General features: G+C 32.1%; 1 long non-coding RNA gene across 1 annotated transcript; it reads left to right on the forward strand.

The window, feature by feature from the left end:
• Nucleotides 1-18: 18 nt before the first annotated feature.
• On the forward strand, nucleotides 19-14,900 carry LOC127710990 (uncharacterized). The gene is made up of 4 exons (XR_007986439.1): nucleotides 19-181; nucleotides 2,413-2,490; nucleotides 10,740-11,176; nucleotides 14,738-14,900. It is a non-coding gene; the product is annotated as an uncharacterized LOC127710990 (long non-coding RNA).
• Nucleotides 14,901-15,754: the final 854 nt, after the last annotated feature.

The following is a 15,754-nucleotide window of genomic DNA, read 5'->3' on the forward strand; positions in this document are numbered from 1 at the left end:
TTTATTTGGATAACATACGCTTTTTCTATCGACACTGCCACTTTTTCTTGACTCTTGTAGATCGAACTTTAACAGATTGAAGGTCAGAATGTTTGTTCCGATTCCACAGACCAGTTACCTGTTACCTATTCTGTAAATTCCACCTTTTCCAGATGAACCACTTCAATTGGGAAATCCTAAAGTAAAGGTATGGGGAAATCTGGATTTAGAATATTTTTTTGTCATCTGCTTGACCACAATAAAGTCAATGCTTAATAGATAGAGCAATAATTTCCCTTATACAGTTTAATAAAACAAATTTAAAATTCAGAAATAAAGATAATTCATTGAATCAAGACTACTAAATATGGACCTATTCAAGAACACCTTTTAGGGTGTGCTTGACTGGATTGTATTTTTAAATGTTGTGTAGGACTTTTTGTAAACGATAAATGCTGGCATGGACATAATACTTGTAAGTAAGTTAAATTTTATAATGAAAATCTGTAATAGATAAAACTAATTAAAAGTCTGTGTTCTTTTTACAAAAATCTAGGCTTTACTTGCACAAAATCCCTATTTTCTATTCATCTACATCACAGGTATTTAAGGCATGGACCCTCCTTATTGGGCCCCACTGTAAAACAAAATCTTTTTTTTTTCCATATTTACAATTTTCTACAATGTATAGGCATATAACCTGATAACAAGTCTCAACAATCCATTATTAGTCGATTACAATACCTTTTTTTACTATCAACACAAACCCCAAGTGAAAATGTAAAAATGGCTTGTCACTTTTATTCTGTATGTATATATCTGTTCTTTGAAATGTATTTAATACATTGTTGGCGAGCCATCTTATGTCTTATTAATATTTACGTGTACTTGGGACCTTTTAAATGTTCAAAACTGTTCTATTTGCTTAAAATAAACCTGGAGAAATTTCTAGACACCATTTATTTAAGGTCAAAAGCCTTGTGACCTTAGGGTGAACCTCCTACTGGAGCCCCAGTGTATGAATGCATGTACATATCTTACCAAGGAGGTTGATCTTATATTAGAGTCGGTTGGGGTAATTCCGTACACTTTTGGACCTAAATGAAAGTCATTTGGTTCCCTATTTGATAAACAAGCGAAATGTAATATTTATTGTATTGACCTGCCTGTACGAAATTACCCGGATCGACTATAATCTTTATCATGTTTATAGATTAATCATTTATGCTAATTCTTTTTTTTTTTCATTAATAAAAAAATTCTGCAGATGATTAAGTATAATTTTATAACTTATATTTATTTCCAACAAACTAAGAATGTTTAAAATTTTAAAAATTCACAGAATCTAAATAACATAATTTTAACTTCGCATTGTTTGTTAAAGGGAGTCCCCCGACAGTATATACTCAGTTCATCATTATGGTAGGATCACACATCTGTTATAGTATAATAGATTTATTATGTCTTGTCTATCTTAAGTTTGGTTAAACTGCCTACTGGGAAAAACATTATTACATGATTACATTCCCAATTACTACTATTAGTCAATTATGTGTGAAAATTTTAAATTTCATGGGATTTAATCCCCCAGGATGTGAAACATCATAAGCATTTGTAGATATAAATGAAGAGATATGAAAATTTTATCCTCAGTACTGTGTCAGTCACTTAAAGACAATAAAAACATTAATTTAGGGTACTAAATATTCCTAAAGAAATGAACATTGAGAAGTTCTCATTCTGATACACATTTCAATGATCAATTAAATCATCTTGTATTAGGGAGCTAACCATTTGATTTTTATGGGTGAGCTAGGATGAACAATTTTGTCCTGCATTCTTTTTAGTTGTAATCTCTGTCCAGCCTTTTTATTTTCATTAATTTATCCTGACTTTTTTTTACATAAGTTGTCTTACTGCCTTTTTTTTTGCCAAGTTGCTCATCCTAACTTTTTATTTTACCCAAAACTCCTGTCCTGCCTTTTTTTTTTTAATTTCATTCTAGCCCCCCCTCCCCCCCTTAAATTTCAAATAGTAGCTCCCTTAGATGTGAGGACATCTGATGAATGGTTGATGATCAAGGCATCATGATAGATAATATTTAAACTCTTTCCTTACTTGAAAAAAGCACCTGGTTCCCTAAAGAGCACCAGGGTGCAAAATTTCAGGGGGAGGGTGCAGAGCCTCTATATTTACTGCTCTCCTGGATACTGATTTGTAAACATGTAAAAATAAGGCGGCTAATGCCCTCATGTATCATCAACAAAGATAGTGACAAATGAATAATTTTATTTCCTTTTTGCAATTTCTCATTGATGTGATGTAAATTTTCTGTTAGAAAGTCACACGATTCTGTATCTATACTAGTATGACAGTTTGCCTAAGTTTCACAAGACTGTTTTATCTTATTTTTGCAGAAATTTTTTTTTCTAGGTGTACAACTGTGCAAGTATTGAACATTGCAGCTTGAAATTCAATGTCACCTAAAAGACAACATAATAATGGACAGATGTAAGTATTTGGTAATATAATAATAGTTAAAGATATGAGGAATGTATGAAACTGTTTGAAAAAGTCCACATATAATACACTCCTTGAAAGTAGATTCTTATCTTTTTTACTGTTCTGCTAAATGAGGGTTTGGATGACTGAGGTGGTCCTTTATGTCTTTATTCTTTAAATATTATACCATTTTCCTCTCTATTCAATATTTATTTTGCCCATTAATTATATTATCTCTATTCACTATATTTGTGTGCCCAATTATTCAATATTCTGTATTATTTTTGCAATTGTTTCTCTATTCTTTATTTGTTTGCCCTTTATTCTGCACTTTTTTGTCAAGTATTCTCTATTCTGTAGAACCCCATTCACTCTCTCCATTATGATATATATATTCCACTATTCATTCCAATGAAAAGATAAAAAAAAAGTTTTATGTTGTTCATATTCTAAATTGTTCTCTGATAATACTATTAGTTACATAGTGTGCTAGTGACCTAATACGGTATATATGGGGTCAGTAAATTCCATATGGGGTGAGAGCGAAACTCGAATCCCCATATGGTATTTACTGACCCCATATATACCGTATTACGTCACTAGCACACTATGTAACGAATTTATCTTACCGACTATCTTAACATGTGGTATTTAGACTAGTGACCTATCAAAGTGAGCAAGTCTTCAATACCGTTAGCATTAAGAAACTACTTCCATTGGTCATACAAAAAATAAAAATGCCAACAATAACAACTTGTTAGCTTTAAATGTGTTTTATAAATTTATTTCAATCTTTCATCATCAATTTGTTCGTCTGTTGAAACCTTTAAAAAATTTTCTCAGTACCGTTTTGTTTTTTTAAAGGGTTGTAACACCACTACTAACCGTGTATTGAAATAAGCCTCGCTTACTAAACGAATATGGAATATACATGGTCTCCACGCGGTTGCTTTTAACCAATCATATTCCTAGAAATGTATAGGAGATAAGATAAATATATATACCAGCATATACAATTTGATTTCTCAATCACAAGAAATATCTTTTATGGTTTTGATCTATATATATATATGGAAATTTGGTAAAATAGATATAAAAAAAAATGAAAGAAATGGATGGTAAGTACATTTGTATATATATGATACAGAAACAAAACAACACAACACAAATATAAACAAAAGACTTCTATGTAAACATGAATAATTTAAATTATGATCTTTCAATAGTATTTTAAACTTTAAGTGTATAACACTATATGCCCCCCGCAATTAAAAGATGGGGGGCATATTATTTTACCCCTGTTCGTCCGTTCGTCTGTTCCATTATGGGTATATAATTATTCCAGATAACTTCTCCTACAGTTTGAATGCTAGGAAGTTTTCACTTTGCTGGCGGTTTGTACATATATTGAAGATGTGCATGTGGTCAGGGTTTTGATTTTTATTGATATTTGCTCTTTTGCGAGATAGTTGAACTTTGTCATTTTTGGAGTATTTACTTGCATAAGAGGTGCATAGCTTTTCAGGATCACTCCTCCTACAGTTTGAAATGAAATGGCACCTACCTCAAAAACTTCATTTTAATGAGAAATAATTCAAATTTGAAGCATACAAGTAGTGAAATAATCTTTCCCTTTTAAGTTTTCATTTGTATGACGTCGTGTTTTGCCATGATGTAAAATCGCTAAATCATTCATTAAATTTCACGGAATTTTATTTAAATCTTAATTTTATACATTTTAGAAGCTTTTTAATGGATAATTTCTTTTTTGTTAAATATGCATTGAATAGAAACAAATTTTATGTATTTGTTTTTCAATCTCAATTTGCTGAAAATCCCGTGATCCCTGCATGCATGTGTATCGCGCATGAATAGATCACAGTGACGGTTACAAATTTAAAGTAGTTTCGGAAACATGGTTAATCAAGTGTAAACCAAGGAAAAAAATCTAATTCACCAATCCATTTCAAGTATTTATAGATATGCAAATCATATAGGAATTATTGCCCTTTAAAGGAGACATGACACGATTTTCAATTTGTGTTTCAAATGTTTATTTATACTTAACTTTCCCCAAAAATACATCGATAGCAATATAAGTGTCAACTTTTTGGTAAAATATGTTTTTTAATGAGATTTGAATGCAACGATTTATCGACCTGTCAAATATGCATATTTCCATCCCGAAAGTCACTCAGAACGAGGCTACTACGTCAGTGGTTACATTCATTCATATTGACATATGGGTACAGCACACATTTAGTTTCGATTATTATCCAACAAAACGCATGACAGTGATAAACAATGATTATGTGTGATGCCGATGGATTCAACAATATAATTAAAAAGAATATTGACATGATATTTTATGCTTTTCGAAAGACACGCAGACTTAGAAGGTGTAAAGATGGGACTTTTTAACAAGCCCAAACTACACTTCTTTCCGCCCACTTTCATAAGGAATCAAGAGTTGGGGTCTCAGGTGCCATGCCATGAGTTCATCATAGGTCACAGGTGTACGGTACAGATGATTGAGTTTTGCAATTTCAGGTCCCGTTTGAAGTTGCAAACTTCAGGTGTCACTCCACACGGGGGATTGATAAGACATATAGTTATTACGCAATATTACTTCTTAAGTTCTTTGTGTACATCCTGGATGTTGATTTTGCCGAGGGCACAGGTGAGATTGGAATATATTATTGTTACAGTAATACATTATACAGGTACAACTACCTGATCATATGTTTAATGAATACCTGTAGTACAACAATACAATACCCTATGCACCACCAATTAAATACCCTATCCGGTGTTGATAACTGATAGACAACCTGTATATAGTTCTCATTTTTATTGCTTTTAAGAATATGCAGATATAAAAAGATTTATAACAGATGCATTTTTAATTGACTTCTTGAGATGGAAAGTAATATTCTTGTATGCTTGCAAGTCTATAACTTCATAAGAAATTGTTAGACAAAAAGCATAAAAAGCAAACAAGGAAATGATACGAGAATGTGAATCATAAGTCTTTTACATTCTTTTTCTGACACATTCCCTATTTCCATTCTCAATTTTATTATATTGAACATCGAATATAATTATTGACAACTATTTAGGTGGTAAAGATTCAGGTTTACCGTACGGTCTCCAATAATGAGAAAATCCCATACCGTAAATTCGGCTATAAAAGTTCTCAACGTGAAAATGTGAAACAATTTTAACAAGAAAACTAACTTATTTATAACAAAATAATTCCGCAGAAAAAAATTGACAGACATGCATGAATCAACGGCAACCACGTGCACTGATCTATATGCTCCTGATTTTAGACAGGCACATTCAAAATGTGTCGGTAGTATATGTGTTTGTGAGCGCCTACACCCTCCCCCTCCCAACGTGTGACAGTGGTCTTACATCAGTACATAAGAACTATAAAAACCAGTCTAACGCAAAAGATCGGTACGAAGTAGAGAAACCACTCATGTTAAAACAATAGAGACAACGCACAAATACTGTTAGCTAGATCAAAGCCAAGTACAGCTAATACACAACTCATGTTCTCGAAGACTGAAGTTAAATGTACATGTAAACATTTTCCTGCTCAGTCCGATTGAAAATCTAACATTTATTCAAATGACCCATTTTAGAAGAAATATTTTGAAAAAGAACATTATGTGTTGCGAATATTTTCCTGGACTCGAGCGTTTTGCTGCTAGCAATAAACAAATTGATTGCTAAATGATATTTGGAAGAGAGGGGTAGAAATAAGTTAATTTGAATTTACTATGTGTAATTCCTTAAATTTGAAGTTAGATTTACAAGGGTCTGAATGGAATAGCATACTTTAGAAGTGTAGTACTATAACTATATTAATTATTTCAACATAAGATAGTTTTTCTTTGAAATGAATGATTTTAAAAGGCAAATAACACAACACGTGACTAAATCAGACTACAGTTGCCTTCTTACCTTTCACCTGGTCAAGTATGCTATAGGTGTCAACATTTAATCACTAAAACAACAGCCTCCAATAAATGTTTTGTATTGTGTAATCTTATACATAAGGTGAGACGTAAGTAAAATATTGAATTGAATTGTTAACATAAAAGAGGGAAAGTAATAAAATTGTTAATTGAATATTCTAATGCAGACATTACACTATACAAATCCTTTGTGAGATGTGTGGTTTCCAACCAAAAAAAATTATAAACATAACTTTTGGTGATAATTTATACCTATTAAAAGTCTCTATTTAATAATGATAAAAAAACAGACACTTTTTGAACGCCTAATTTGACTTTTACTATCTTATTTTTCTGCTTCTGGCGCACACATAATTATAACATTACCGTAACAGAGAGAAAAAAGAACAATTTGATCATCAATATTTAGAAATTTATATTTTCAATCATGATTATAAAGTATTGTTAGTTTTATTTAAATGAACAAAAAAAATGCAGAAAGCGGTCTATTAATTTATTCATCAGACAAACCAAATATGTATGGTAACAATACGATCGGTATTGTCTGAAAAATCGTCGTTTTTGGACTCTTCGCATGAAGAATTAATATCCTTTTCTTGGTTATTTTTCACACACAATGTCTTTATAGTTTGTCAGTAATCGGCAAAAGTGCTGTCAATACCGTCCATAGTGTATCGACATCGTCCAGTTAGAGACAATTTCCCAGCTTGTAACCACTGACGTAAGCACGATCACGTGATCGTTATCTAATTAAAAATCATTCTTAATGACAAGCGCTGGATTCTTTGATCAGAACAATGCCGATTTATCAGGTTTTGACCAGCAAAATTGTACAAAACATGTTTTAAGACTAATATTTATCAATTTAATAATAAAAAAAAAAAAAACAAATCGTGTCATGTCTCCTTTAAAGACAATTTTACACAATTTGTTCTTCATGTTTGCTTACATTTAAAAATCTTCTGCTTTGAAACAACTGGGCCGAATACTTATAAACTTTACGTGAATGTTACTTAAGGTATCTAGTTTATAAATTGTATCCGAAGTTTTGATCCATCAACAAACATGGCTGCCATGGCTAAAAATAGAACATAGGGGTCAAATGCAGTTTTTGGCTTATATCTCAAAAACTAAAGCATTTAGAGCGAATCTGACATGGGGTAAAAATGTTCAATAGGTGAAATCTATCAGCCCTAACAGCCGTTTTATTGACCTTGACTTCATTTTCACAGTTCATTGCTCAGTGTTAAGTTGTTGTCGAACCTGCGACTTTTGTCGCAGAAAGCTCGACATAGGGATAGTGATCCGGCGGCGGCGGCGGCTACGGCGGCGGCGGCATAAGCTAACTTCTTAAAAGCTTTATATTTTAGAAGGTGGAAGACCTGGATGCTTCATACTTTGTATATGGATGCCTCATGTTACGAAGTTTCCGTCAGTCACATGTCCAATGTCCTTGACCTCATTTTCATGGTTCAGTGACTACTTGAAAAAATAGTTTTTTGTAATGTTAAATTCTCTCTTATTATAAGTAGTAGGATAACTATATGTAGTATGTGCGTACCTTGCACGGTCCTCATGGCCATTAGACAGTTTTCACTTGACCTCGACCTCATTTCATGGACAAGGTTAAGTTTTGGTGGTTAAGTCCATATCTCAGATACTATAAGCAATAGGTCAAGTATATTCGGTGTATGGAAGGACTGTAAGTTGTACATGTCCAACTGGCAGGTGTCATCTGGCCTTGACCTCATTTTCATGGTTCAGTGGTTATAGTTATTTTTTTGTGTTTTGGTCTGTTTTTCGTATACTGTATGCAATAGGTCTACTATATTTGGTGTATTGAATGATTGTAAGGTGTACATGTCTTGCTGGCAGGTGTCATTTGACCTTGACCTCATTTTCATGGTTCAGTGGTCAAAGTTAAGATTTTGAGTTTTGTTCTTTTTTTCTAATACTATATGCAATAGGTCAACTATATTTGATGTATGGACATTTTTTATGATCTACATGTAAGTCTCGCAGGTTTTATATGACTTTGACCTCATTTTCACAGTTCATTGCTCAGTGTTATGTTTTTGTGTTTTGGTCTGTTTTTCTTAAACTAAGAAATACTTAGTAGGTCAACTATATTTGTTGTACGGAAGGATTGTACCTGTCTTGCATGTGACCTAGGCCTCATTTTCATGGTTCATTGGTCAATGCTTAGTTTTCTTGGTTAAGTCTGTTTCTTAGAAACTATAGCAAAAGATCAACTATATTTGGTGAATTAAATGATTGTAAGGTGTACATGTATTTCTTATTATTGGTTAATCTGATCTTGACCTCATTTTCTTGGATCATGTTTAGTTCATATGAAACTTGTAGTAAAGCCTTATGTTTAGGACTATCAACATAAAATCAATGGTTAATACAGAAGGCAAGACATTTCAGCGTGTGCACTCTTTTTCAGATATTATAAGTGGTGTATGAAATGATTGTAAGGGGTGCATGTCAGTTGGCAGGTTTCATCCTTGACCTCTTTTTCGTGGTTCAGTATTCAATGTTAAGGTTTTGTGTCTTTGTCAGTTTTTCAAATACTATAAGCAGTACCTTAACTATATTTGGTGTATGGAATGGTTGTAAGGCTTACATGTCTGTCTGGTAGGTATCATCTGACTTTGACCTCTCCTTCATGGTTAATTGGTCAATTGTTCAGTTTTTGTGTTTTGGTCTATTTTTTTAAATACTTAAAGCAGTAGGTCAACTATATTTGATGTATAAAATGATTGTAAGGTGTACATATAAAAAAACGGATGTGGTATGATTGCCAATGAATCAACTCTTCACAACAGACCAAATGACACAGAAATTAACAGCTATAGGTCACAGAACAGCCTTCAACAATGAGCAAAGCCCATACTGCATAGTCAGATATAAAAGGCCCCGAAATCACAAATGTAAATCAATTCAAACGAGAAAACAAAGGCCTAATTAATGTACAAAAAAATGAACGAACAACAAACGACAACCACTGAATTACTGGTTCCTGACTTTGGACAGGCACATACATACAGAATGTGGCAGGGTTAAACATGTTAGCGGAATCCTAGTCCTCATAAATTCATATATTTTAGAAATTCTCAAGAAAAACTGTTATATTATAGAAATGTTATTAACATCAACAATATTAAATGTTGTACTTAACTATATTTGATTTATGCTTTTACATAAATATTTTAATTTCCTTATTGCTATAAAATTTATTATATGCTTTTTCTCATGGCAGCTCTAATATAAAAATGTATTTTTCTTTGAATTTCATTATCTTCTTCATTTCTAAACACTTGTTATACACCTCTTTTTCTATAGCCATCATTATTATAGCTGGTCAGTGGTCATTAACCTATGAAAATGAGTCAATTATTTAACCACAGAGCACTACCCATAGGTTCTTATCCTGTGTATTTGATGAATAATTTTAAAATTAATTTTCATCAAAACTCATTAACAGGGCAAGATATATATGGAAATTTATTTTTCTTCTGTGGTTTTAGCATATTAAGTAACAAAATGAAAATGATATTTTGATAAACATGTTGTTGTCTTTGTATTAATTGTGCTCTCATACACCATCAGATTAGTATGTACTGTACTGCAAGTAAAAAAAAAACATGAATCAATATCAGGGAACTTGAAGTAATTGAAAACAAATACCGTATATATATAGTTGGCTATAAAAGGGCCAGACATGTACAAACTTAGGGTTCTGAAGAAATGTTCGATTGCCTATAATTGCCTACATCCACTTCATTTTAACTCTGACGGATAGTTGTCTCTGGCTGTCATTAGTCTGTAGGTTTGGTGTCAATTACTTCAAGTTCCCTGATATTGATTCATGTTTTTTTTTTATTGCAGTACAGTACATACTAATCTGATGGTACTAGTTCAAAACCCAAACTGCACTCTAACTTTATTTTGCCTCAACCAAGTGTTATGAAACTTATACACAATGCTTATTAACACCAAACACTGATCAAGTTTGGGTGTCGTCTCTTTCACCATTCTCATATTATGTTACTTTATTAATAAAAAAAAATTGATAAATTTGAGATATATTTACAAGCAGGAACATCTGTGTTTCATTGACACATTTTTGTTTTATTTATTACATATTTTAGTGTATTAAAAGTAATTATACTGCTTCCACCTTTCAAAATTCTAACAAAGCTCTACCTCTTTAATGGATAAATAAATGATACTAGTCAAGAACTCAACAGATATTTTTTTTTTCAGGTTCACTGGTCGTTCGTACTTGTTGGCCACACACATGAAGATATTGATCCTGCTTTCGGCTAATATCAGAAAAATTAAGAACAAAGGATGCTGAAACTGTGCAGTCACTGTTCAGGATTATTCCAGATGTTTCAAAAGTGAAATTATAATACAATATATGTTACTGGCTAATTCCTATGATTAGTAATTTTAAACAACACACAGAGACTTTGCATTATTTTTTTACAAGAGAGACACCAAAAGATGCAGTCAACATTTATCATTTTTATCAAAATACACCCAGGACAAACCATGGATACACTTAGCTTGAAATATGGTGCTTTCTTACCAAAATTGCCTGGACGTAAAAGAAATGAAGAACCTAAATTCATGACAACAATCAGGAGATACCAGAAGAACTAGTATAAATGGTTAAAGATGAAAGAATGCAGAATAAGGTACTGTCATATTCAGTCTTAATAAGAGTCCTGCTGCTTTATATATATATATGCATTTTTTTATGCCCCGTCGTAGCGGAGGGGGCATTAAGTTTTACCCTTGTACGTCTGTACGTAATTTGATATAAGAAGATGTGGTATGAGTGCCAATGAGACAACTCTCCATCACAATTTGTAAAAGAAAAACCATCATAGGTCAAAGTACGGTCTTCAACACGGAGCCTTGGCTCACACCGAACAGTTAGCTATAAAAGGCCCCAAAAATGACTAGTGTAAAACCATTCAAACGGGAAAACCAACGGTCTAATCTATATAAAAAATGAGAAACGAGAAACACTTATGAACCACATCAACAAACCACAACTACTGATCATCAGGTTCCTGACTTAGGACAGGTGCAAACAAATGCAGCGGGTTTAAACGTTTTAATAGGTACCAACCTTCACCCTTACCCGAAACAATAGTGAAACATCACAACATAGAAAGACACAGTATAAATGGAAAACAGAAATATTTTTTACAAAATAAATAATTTTGTTGTTCATAGTACGAGAAACAGAAGTAAAAAATTTAAAGTCATACTAAACACTTATCAAAGCAGCTGGTATATATCAAAAATAGAGAAACATTGAATAACAAAAAACATTACGATTGTATCAACAGGTCAACATGAAAGTACGATTTGAGAGTACTCGCAGTTACGTATACTGAAAGCTAGTTAAAAGCCAAAATTAATCAATTAATAATAAAAAAATCATGCATCAGAGACTAAAATCAACTTAAACACATCCCAGGGATTTAGTATTTAATATCATGGACAGTCAAAGAAGACATGACTTGTGCAATGCCAAAAATAAAGTATCAACAGGTTGTAGGATAGTTATATTAACCTCTATATAGAAAAAAATAACGTGGATGTGTATTTATACATCCCACTTAAAAAAAATACAAATTTAGTTATGTTTTAATTTGCTGATGACAAAATCGTTATTTGTGCTAATGTAAACTATATTCAAAGCTCTAATTACAACATTTGTAAGATAACCTTTACTAATAAGTTTGTTTAAAGGTTCGATGAGTTTACATGGATCACACAGTGATTTCCGTGCTTTTAGTACAATATTACTGTAAAATTTAGGATGTGAAATACCGTTTTTTATAAGTTTTGGTACAGCCAAATTTACTAATCAAATCTGTGTATCTATGAAAGAATGTTATGAAACTTATACATTGCTTATTACCACAAACCACAAATCAAGTTTGAATTTTGTTAGCGTCACTTTTACCATTCTAGATCTAGAGTTATGCCTCTTTACAAATGGAAAAATTGCTGATTTTTTTTGTGTCCGTTCTCTAACTTAAGTTTGCCTGAAGGAAATATTATGAAACTTATACACAATGCTTATTACCACCAAACAAAGATCAAGTTTGAATGTTGGTGGCCTCACTTTTACTGGTCTAGAGTTATGCTCCTTTACAAATAGAAAAATTGCCAATACGCCAGTTTACGGGACTAATATGGTATACCGTTGTCCGACCATCCGTCTGTCGTGAACATGTCTGACAATCAAAAACGTTTGAACCAATTTACATGAAACTTTGGTGAATTAGTTATATCTATTGACGTGCGCTCCCTTTCGTTTTTTATAAATTTTAGATTTTAAGTTTCCAGGTTTTGGGTTTTTTTTCATTAAAAAGGGGGGAATTTTCAGTTTTCGGACAATAACTCAAAAAAAATTCACCAATTTGCAAGAAACTTTGGTGATTTGTTTATATCTATTGACATGATCTCCCTTTCGGTTTTTATAAATTCAAGATTTGACCTTTCCGAATTATGGAGTTTTATTCATTAAAAAAGGGTGAATTTCCAGTTTTCGGACAATGACTCTAAATGCTTTCTGCAGTTTTCATGAAACTTTAGTGAATTGTTTATATCTATTGACTTAAGCTCCCTTTTGATTTTTATCAATTTTAGGTTTAAAGTTTTGGAGTTATGTGATTTTATTCATAAAAAGGGGGGATTTTCCTGTTTTCGGACAATGCCTTGAGCAGTTATCATGAAACTTTGGTTACTGGTTGTATCTATTAAGATAACCTCCCTTTAGTTTTTCATGAATTTCTGATATGACATTAAGAAGTTATTGAGCTTTATTCTTTGAAAAAGTGATGGGCATATATCATGCACTCATGGTGCAGCTGTTTATTCATTTTAGTTCACTATAAACTTAAGTTTGCTTAATCAAATGTTCAAAAACTTATACACGATGCATATAACCACAAAACTCAGATCAAGTACTCATTTGGGTACTGTGTGTCACTTTTATCATTCTTGATTTATGACCCTTTAAAATGTTATATGCAAGCGGGGGCATCATCTGTGTCACATGGACACATTCCCTATTCATTTATTTACAGAATTTTGAAAGGAATCAATAATACATGATTTTCACATAGATAAAACATATTGTTACAAGAATTTATACGTGTTTAGTACAGATGAAATGCAACTCAACAACAGAAAAAATAAATAAACAGCATAGATGCAGTTTTGACCAATACTTGTATAAAAATAAGAAGATGGTGCATGATTGCAAATGAGACAACTATCCACCAAAGTTTGAATAAAGTGGATTTAAGCAGTTATAGGTAACTGTACAGCCTTCTACAATGAGAAAAACCCATACTGTATAGTCGGCTATAAAAGGCCCCGAGAAATCTAACGGCCTGATTAACAAAACAAGTAACGAAAATCAAATATATAACATACATATAAAACCAATGACTTCCATGGAAGTATTGGCTCCTGACATGGGACAGGCACATAAAGAATGTGGCAGGTTAAACAAGTTTTTGAGTCTCAATCCTACCCTAACCTGGGACAGTGGTGTTACAGCATAACTTAAGAACAAACTATAAAGATCAGTTGAAAAGGTTTCATCATATTTTTATAGGTCAACTGTCTTGAAATGATTAACAAGTGATTGTAGAATTTAATAAACATCTCAATTGTCAACTGAAAAGCCAAAAACAAACAAACATCTACTATCAACATCAAATTCCCTAAAGACATAAGCTTTAAGATACAACTTTAGGTGACAGGAAAAGTCTTGACTTTGGATAGGCACATGGACTTGCAGTAGTTTCTGAAAACTCAATATTGCTCCCCTTTTAAATCTTGATCAGTATTTGTAAAATGAAAAAAAGTTACATAGAAGAATGCAGGTTGCCAGTAACATTCAGTTGGAGAAAGGGAAAAGATTACTCAACTCTACACTGAAATAATTTTGAAAACTATTAATGGCTATACTATCTTTATTGTAAAAAATGTTGGAAAAGTTATGTACCTTATGATCATGTTGATTGTGTGAAATGTCACACAAGGCAATCAAAATGTTCAGAGGGGGAAATGAAGTTTTGTTATAAATGTCAAGTGTGATAGTTTCAACCTATCAACATGATCAAAATTGTTGACCTCACTATTAATATTTACATTTAGCATGTACAGTGGAATAGAATGTTTTTGTTTCTTTTATTAAATGTTATTTTAATTTGCTCTTATAGGCAGGATTAAAAGGAAGAAAGAACTAGTCATCAGTAAAGAAACAGATCAATTTATATAACATGTAATAATTCCATCTGAATATAACAAACATTGCACATGTTATGAAGATTTGTTCACATGTCTACTCTGATTTGTAGTTATGTATTTGTAATATTATATAGTACATGTATTTTTTTTTAGAACAGTCTTTTTTTTTTCCTGTGGAGAACATAAAAGAAATTTAGAAAAATATAATTAAAGATAGTTTCTTCCATTTTTTCTGTGACAAAATAAAATTGTGCAAATTAGGAAAATGAAATGAGGCTATTCTTAAATTTTTTTGAGTTTTAGTTTTTTTTTACATTCTATTTTAAAATTTCATTGACATTTGAAGTAATGAGTTGAAACTAGTTTTTATCAATCATTTTGTTTTCAAGATGTACAAACAGTACAGTAGGTTATGTCTTTGTTGTACATTAGTTTACTATGATGTTGAGGTCAAATAAACTTGAAACTTTGTACTTACAAGTGTTCATTATGAAGTCATTTTTTAAAAATAATTACAAATAAGTTACTGAACATGGAAATGTGTTTGTGGGAGCAGGGTATAATGTGTTATGGACACACAACTCAATCCCATAGAGCACCGCCCTCCTCACCGGCCTCTCAGTAACCTAATAGTATATTGACTTTGAAAATTTCCTTAGTTTACACTGTAAGGTTTGTGATAAGTTCAGTTTAAGGAGAACCATTAATAGTATGTTAGGGATATTTTATTTGCAGTTGAATAAGCTTTTGGACAACGCATGTGCTTGGGGATTTTTTTACCTTGAACCCTCAATCATGGTCTAATAACTTAGAATCTTTTGCAAAGTTTACATGTTAAAGTTTATGCTTAGGCCAGTTTAAAATCGACCACTTATCAGAGGCGGATTTAGAGGGGGCCTGGGCCCCCCTTCTTTTGTGGGACAAATTTGATTGATTATATATAGGGAATCACTGAAGCATTACAAAAGAGATGCAGTAGAGAGCAACCT

The sequence above is a fragment of the Mytilus californianus genome, unplaced genomic scaffold, assembly GCF_021869535.1.
Source record: "Mytilus californianus isolate M0D057914Y unplaced genomic scaffold, xbMytCali1.0.p SCAF_8, whole genome shotgun sequence".
In the NCBI taxonomy this organism is placed as follows: domain Eukaryota; kingdom Metazoa; phylum Mollusca; class Bivalvia; order Mytilida; family Mytilidae; genus Mytilus; species Mytilus californianus.